Genomic DNA, 7,519 nt, shown 5'->3' with positions numbered 1-7,519 from the left:
ATAATCAATAAATTTTGTTTAATGGTGTGATGTATTATGCATTCTCAAGGCAATCAGTCGGAGTATGCGGATGAGACTATTCCCGGTTATTTGGTGTTGAGTTTAGCATAAATGATTCAATCTTAGACAGCCGGCTGTGGAAAGATAAAACGAAATAAAATGCGAAAACGCGAAACCGCCCGGATCGAAATACACATACAATCGGGGGGACAACAGAGACGGAAACGGCGATGAAAATCCTGCGTGATGACCGCGACGCACACCGTTCAAATTCTCCAACGCAACTGTCAAACATCCCGAAACCGCCCGGAACGAAATACACTCACAATCGGAAGAACAACAAAGACGGAAACGGCGACGAAAATCCTGCGTGATGACCGCGACGCACACCGTTCAAATTCTCAAACGCAACTGTCAAACATCCCGAAACCGCCCGGATCGAAATACACACACAATCGGGGGGACAACAGAGACGGAAACGGCGACGAAAATCCTGCGTGAGGACCGCGACGCACACCGTTCAAATTCTCCAACGCAACTGTCAAACATCCCGAAACCGCTCGGATCGAAATACACACACAATCGGGGGGACAACAGAGACGGAAACGGCGACGAAAATCCTGCGTGATGACCGCGACGCACACCGTTCAAATTCTCCAACGCAACTGTCAAACATCCCGAAACCGCCCGGATCGAAATACACACACAATCGGGGGGACAACAGAGACGGAAACGGCGACGAAAATCCTGCGTGAGGACCGCGACGCACACCGTTCAAATTCTCCAACGCAACTGTCAAACATCCCGAAACCGCCCGGAACGAAATACACTCACAATCGGAAGAACAACAAAGACGGAAACGGCGACGAAAATCCTGCGTGATGACCGCGACGCACACCGTTCAAATTCTCAAACGCAACTGTCAAACATCCCGAAACCGCCCGGATCGAAATACACACACAATCGGGGGGTCAACAGAGACGGAAACGGCGACGAAAATCCTGCGTGAGGACCGCGATGCACACCGTTCAAATTCTCCAACGCAACTGTCAAACATCCCGAAACCGCCCGGATCGAAATACACACACAATCGGGGGGACAACAGAGACGGAAACGGCGACGAAAATCCTGCGTGAGGACCGCGACGCACACCGTTCAAATTCTCCAACGCAACTGTCAAACATCCCGAAACCGCCCGGATCGAAATACACACACAATCGGAAGGACAACAAAGACGGAAACGGCGACGAAAATCCTGCTTGATGACCGCGACGCACACCGTTCAAATTCTCCAACGCAACTGTCAAACATCCCGAAACCGCCCGGAACGAAATACACTCACAATCGGAAGAACAACAAAGACGGAAACGGCGACGAAAATCCTGCGTGATGACCGCGACGCACACCGTTCAAATTCTCCAACGCAACTGTCAAACATCCCGAAACCGCCCGGATCGAAATACACACACAATCGGGGGGTCAACAGAGACGGAAACGGCGACGAAAATCCTGCGTGATGACCGCGACGCACACCGTTCAAATTCTCCAACGCAACTGTCAAACATCCCGAAACCGCCCGGATCGAAATACACACACAATCGGGGGGACAACAGAGACGGAAACGGCGACGAAAATCCTGCGTGAGGACCGCGACGCACACCGTTCAAATTCTCCAACGCAACTGTCAAACATCCCGAAACCGCCCGGAACGAAATACACACACAATCGGAAGAACAACAAAGACGGAAATGGCGACGAAAATCCTGCGTGATGACCGCGACGCACACCGTTCAAATTCTCCAACGCAACTGTCAAACATCCCGAAACCGCCCGGAACGAAATACACTCACAATCGGAAGAACAACAAAGACGGAAACGGCGACGAAAATCCTGCGTGATGACCGCGACGCACACCGTTCAAATTCTCAAACGCAACTGTCAAACATCCCGAAACCGCCCGGATCGAAATACACACACAATCGGGGGGTCAACAGAGACGGAAACGGCGACGAAAATCCTGCGTGATGACCGCGACGCACACCGTTCAAAGTCTCCAACGCAACTGTCAAACATCCCGAAACCGCCCGGATCGAAATACACACACAATCGGGGGGACAACAGAGACGGAAACGGCAACGAAAATCCTGCGTGAGGACCGCGACGCACACCGTTCAAATTCTCCAACGCAACTGTCAAACATCCCGAAACCGCCCGGAACGAAATACACACACAATCGGAAGGACAACAAAGACGGAAACGGCGACGAAAATCCTGCTTGATGACCGCGACGCACACCGTTCAAATTCTCCAACGCAACTGTCAAACATCCCGAAACCGCCCGGATCGAAATACACGCACAATCGGGGGACAACAGAGACGGAAACGGCGACGAAAATCCTGCGTGATGACCGCGACGCACACCGTTCAAATTCTCCAACGCAACTGTCAAACATCCCGAAACCGCCCGGATCGAAATACACACACAATCGGAGGGACAACAGAGACGGAAACGGCGAAGAAAATCCTGCGTGAGGACCGCGACGCACACCGTTCAAATTCTCCAACGCAACTGTCAAACATCCCGAAACCACCCGGAACGAAATACACACACAATCGGAAGAACAACAAAGACGGAAATGGCGACGAAAATCCTGCGTGATGACCGCGACGCACACCGTTCAAATTCTCAAACGCAACTCACTCTTGCTCGGGTAACTCAAGTACAGATAAACCTCTTTTTACGCGGTGCGTTACGTTTTTCTAATTTGTCGATTTCTCTGGAACGACGCAACATGTTTACAATCTTTTAAAAGCAATTTGTAGGTTTTGTTCAGATCTACAAAACGCTTTTTGAAGCTTGCAATAATATTGTATGGTTTAAGAGAAATCGACGGAATAAAAAGCGTAACGCCACCGCGTAAAAAGAGGTTTCTCTGTACGTGAACTGGGCGTTACCCTTGATAGCAAATTGTGTTTCACTATCCACCTCCATGACATCGTGTCCAGAGCCAATTGACAGCTTGGATTCATCTTTAGGATCGCTGATGACTTCCGAGATGTCGCGTGCTTACGTTCATTATACTGCGCGCTGGTAAGATCCATCCTCGAGTTCTGCTCCGTAGTGTGGTGTCCGTACCAGAGCACTTGGACTGCTAAAATCGAATCAGTTCAGCGTACGAAGAACGTTGTCGTGTCTTGCAGCTAGAGACTCTCGAGCGGAGGCGGCACGTCTCAAAAGCAACGTTTGTTGCCAAAGTACTGGCCGGTGAAGTTGACACTCCTTGGATTCGCGCTCAAATTCAAATCTACACACCTGCTCGGCCACTTCGTCAACGCCAATATCTACAACTTGCTCACCGCAACACCAACTATGAACAGCACGAACCAGTTCGTTTCATGTGTAGCCGATTCAACGTATTTTCCCACCTGTACGATCCCAACATCTCCACCCCGCAGTTTCAACAACGAGCCCGACTCTGGTACTCTCATCAGATTTAATCTGTTTTTGTGTTCAATGTTGTTAGCATTTGTCTTTAGTTAAGTTAAGTTTTATTATTAAGACCACAAGTTGTCGGTTGATTCAAATAAACAAATAAACAAATTTACATTGGGTTCATTGGAAATTGACATTAGATTCATTGGAAATTTACATTAGTTTTGAAAATTTACATTAGTTTTGGATTTTAGTTAGTCCAAATCAACTAATTGCTCGGTGTTTCTGTTGGTGGCTGCATTTGCTGGTGCGAAATCGAGACTGCGATGAGAGCCCAGCGCCTGCTAAGAGGTGCTGGACGAATGTTCAACGCTCGTCCGTCGCCCGAAGAGGAGGAGGCAGCGTCGATCGAACAACGGAAGGGATTTTTCGTAGCAAGCTGTGACCCGGGTCGATGCAAATATTTGGATTGTTCTCAACGCGGGGAGTTGCGGAAATGTGATGCACAAGGTTTTCACGCCGCACCGAGCGATTTGTGCTGAAAAGCATAGATTTTTCCGGGTCTTACAGACTTGCGGCCAGGTCAACCTTTGAAGCAGCAGCATGCAGAACCGGGTGAGCAAGTTTGACAGATGTGAATGAGTATGCGTGTGTGAGTGAGAAACTGGGCCAAAACAACTTATCTAGATATCTTTTAATTAGGGAGCGGTGCCATGTTTTGAGTACTGACAAATATAAAAACTTAGGGTTTTCTGCTGCTTTTTTTGTTGCTAGTAATGTTGAAATAATCGATGTTTCTATTGTTTCGGCCCAATTGACAATATTTGTGTGAGTGTATCCCTTTATTTTTGTTTTTATTGCAAGGTTTTATATAAGGTTTGATACAAAAAAAAACTTTTAGTTTCCATAGACTGTCGGTTTGGCCGCGCTCGTTTTGTTACGCGTACAAATTATTCAACAAATATCGTCGTTAGGTTTTCCGTAAATCACAATTATCTTTTTTATTGAATAATCTTTAATATGTCATAAAACAAATCTCATGTTTTTTATGATCTTATATTGATTAACTTTTTTTAACGTATTTAAGTTTACTGGTATAATAAGTTGTGTGTAAGAGTTGGTATGAATGAGCTTGATATATATTAATCAATTTATTTTCCAGGTTTTTCAGGATAAGTTCATAACTAGTGATAAAAATACGCGCGCCAAATCTAACAAATTCTTCGTTAAATTTTGTTAAATCAATTGCGTAATTTATTTATTAAGATTACATTAATTGTTTTGTGATTTTAAAAGCCCTTCCTATATCACCGTGGATCAGAAGGTACGGCGTCGGGTAAATTGTGCAATTATTTTTCAAATAATGTGTTAAATTTTCACAGTGAGAAACTCATTTCTATAGAATCGTTTATCGAAAAACACGCTGACATTTAGGATAGATTGTGAGTAGCGGACCTCGCGGTTACTCTGCAACGTGTTTTTCGGAACCTTTTATTTTATATTTTACTTTTCTTAAGTCCTTCTTTCATCATCGTTGATTGGAAGGCACGCCGCCGGTTTTGTTCGTTTGAGTTATTGTTTTCATTTCATCACAATCGGTTACGTGGTGTCCTTTTTTCTTTTCATTTATATTCGTTGATCGTAATAAATTATTCCAACTGGCAGTTTTAGTATTAACTCATCAAACTATCGATTTTATGGAACGTAAGCGTCTTTTATTTACTATTTTTTAAATTTGCTCGCGTTATCTAAACTGTACAAACAGTAAAAATATATTGAAAAGTCCAGCCCATAGCACTACTGCTCGGTTGGCACGCGTTCGATTAAAAAACATTTTAAATAATCAATTATTTATCTTTCCGCAGCCGGCTGCCTAAGATTTAAAATTTTCAACCGATAAACAAAATGCTCATGGTCACATCACTGCCACTCGTGAATCCTGACCTCATACCCATCTACTAACCCCCTCAAAACTCATGTGATACTTTGTCGGAGAAGCAGTCGATTGGGCGGACTCTATCACTCAAGTATCGGACTAACATTCCCATCCACTTCCCCGTGACTCTACCACTGGTCGTGGCCGGCGCCGGTATTGATCAGCATGATAGGGGCCTTTGAGAAGTTTCGAAGCGAGGAAAGATAGCACCCACTCATCTTCCACGGCTCGTGGATGTAACTTCTGGAGGTCCTGGTCAATAACGGAGTAGCAACTGCGGGTGGGCACCTATGCTTATGCTTATGCTTATGCTTTGTTAGTCCAAATCAACTAATTCTGATTGGCCAATGGGAAGGAGAAGCTCGACTTGGATTACATCAGGAAAAGGGTGTGGCCTATGTTCTATTTTATAATGATTGAAGCGGGCAGCAAAAGGAAATTCTGAATTTAAAAGTTGTTTCACAGGTATGGGACGCTTTCTCGTCGACGGCCAAGTGGAATAACGCTGGACTGGAATCGAACGGACGACGGGTAGGATGTTTGGAGTTACTGCTGCTACCCGCTGCCGACTGAGCCATCTTCGCATTTTATAAACGAGCGGCTAAAGCATCAACTTCCTCAGGTCGAGGCTCAGGCAGTGGGCTAGCGAATTATGAGAGCGATCGAAAGAGAACCAATTATAACTATTTTTAGTTCGGGTAGTTTTGAAGTCAACGTTTGGCAGAAATATATTGGATATATAATTTACATTAAATAGGAATTTACAGGAAGCCGAACACGGGTAGAAATACATCAGATTTGAGTTGCCATGCTCAACGTTTCCATTAGATTCATGATTTACATTAGATTTAGATTTACATTGGAGTAATTTCCATGACTTTTTACTCTTTACATCATATTTCAATATTACATTGAGTGAGTTTACATAACACACATCAACTGACGTGAGCAGGATAGACTCTTTGCAGGGCTGAGCTGTAGGTTAGTCGAGGTTAGTCGTCGACTAACAAGTTCTTTAACAAAAAGGTCGCCCTCCTTAAACAATTTGGCGCCCTCAGCAGGGCCCAAGAGAAACTTTGCATTTTGCAAATTTGCCAAGTTGCGCCGCGAAACGCTGCCGCGTTTGTTTGAATTAACTAGCAGTGCTCTTCAACGTGCTCCGTTTTGATGGTTCGTAGATGCTGCTACGTTGTTCGGTTTTATGCATCGCTAGCATACAATGTCCGGTGTTATGGTTTATCAGAGTCTGTTTTTGAAATAAACATTTTTGTTCGCTGCTATGATTAAATTTATTGCGGCTGTAGTGCCAAATCATTAAAAAAAAACTTTCCGTCAGTAGGGATGAAATTGGGTCAAAATGATTTTTTATGGAATTTGCAATTCCTCAGTCTTTTCAATGAAACTCCAAATAGGAGGGCCGAGGTACCCCAACGGAATCCGGAATATCTCCGGTAAAAGTGGACCATATTTGTCCCCCATCTGACAGTTCAAAATATAGACAAATCTGGATCTTTTGCAACCGGAAGCATCCAATTTGGTCAATGCTATCAAAAGTTATGAGATTTTTAAGAAAAAAAAATAGGGGTCAAATGACTACCCGAGCGTTTGAGTGTTAAAGGATTAAGGACAAGACGGATAACATATTTCTGTCTTTTTGAAACCCGAGAAAATATCCGGTTACTCGGATTTGTTCAGTTTCTCATTGTTGACGTGTGGTTTAAGGAAAAGTTAGCTGTAGTGTTTGTAGGTAGTTTTAAGAAAATAGAGGTACAAAAAATTACAGTCGAATAGAACCGGTTTAAAATTTGCAAATCAAAAGTATGCTACAGGGAGCTGAATTGTGTTGCAAGCCAAGAATTACCCAACATAGTTGTTATTTTTTGTGTACCCGAATATAACGAATAAAATATTCCACCTCCCCCCGCTCATCACCTGGCGCCACTAGTACAAATATAGGCGCCATACGAGAAGAAGCGCCCCGCGACAGGAACATTGGCACCCTAAACCCGCCAACAGCGACTAACTAGTTCAAAATCGTACAGCTCAGCCCTGACTCTTTGTTTACACTTCGGCTTCGGTCCTATTACAATGTTCTGCTTGATTTTTCTCGTTAATTCTGAGTGACATTTCTGTTTTCAAATTACTGTGCA

Source organism: Culex quinquefasciatus, chromosome 3, assembly GCF_015732765.1.
Source record: "Culex quinquefasciatus strain JHB chromosome 3, VPISU_Cqui_1.0_pri_paternal, whole genome shotgun sequence".
In the NCBI taxonomy this organism is placed as follows: Eukaryota; Metazoa; Arthropoda; class Insecta; order Diptera; family Culicidae; genus Culex; species Culex quinquefasciatus.
Note: the sequence above shows the minus strand (reverse complement) of the source record.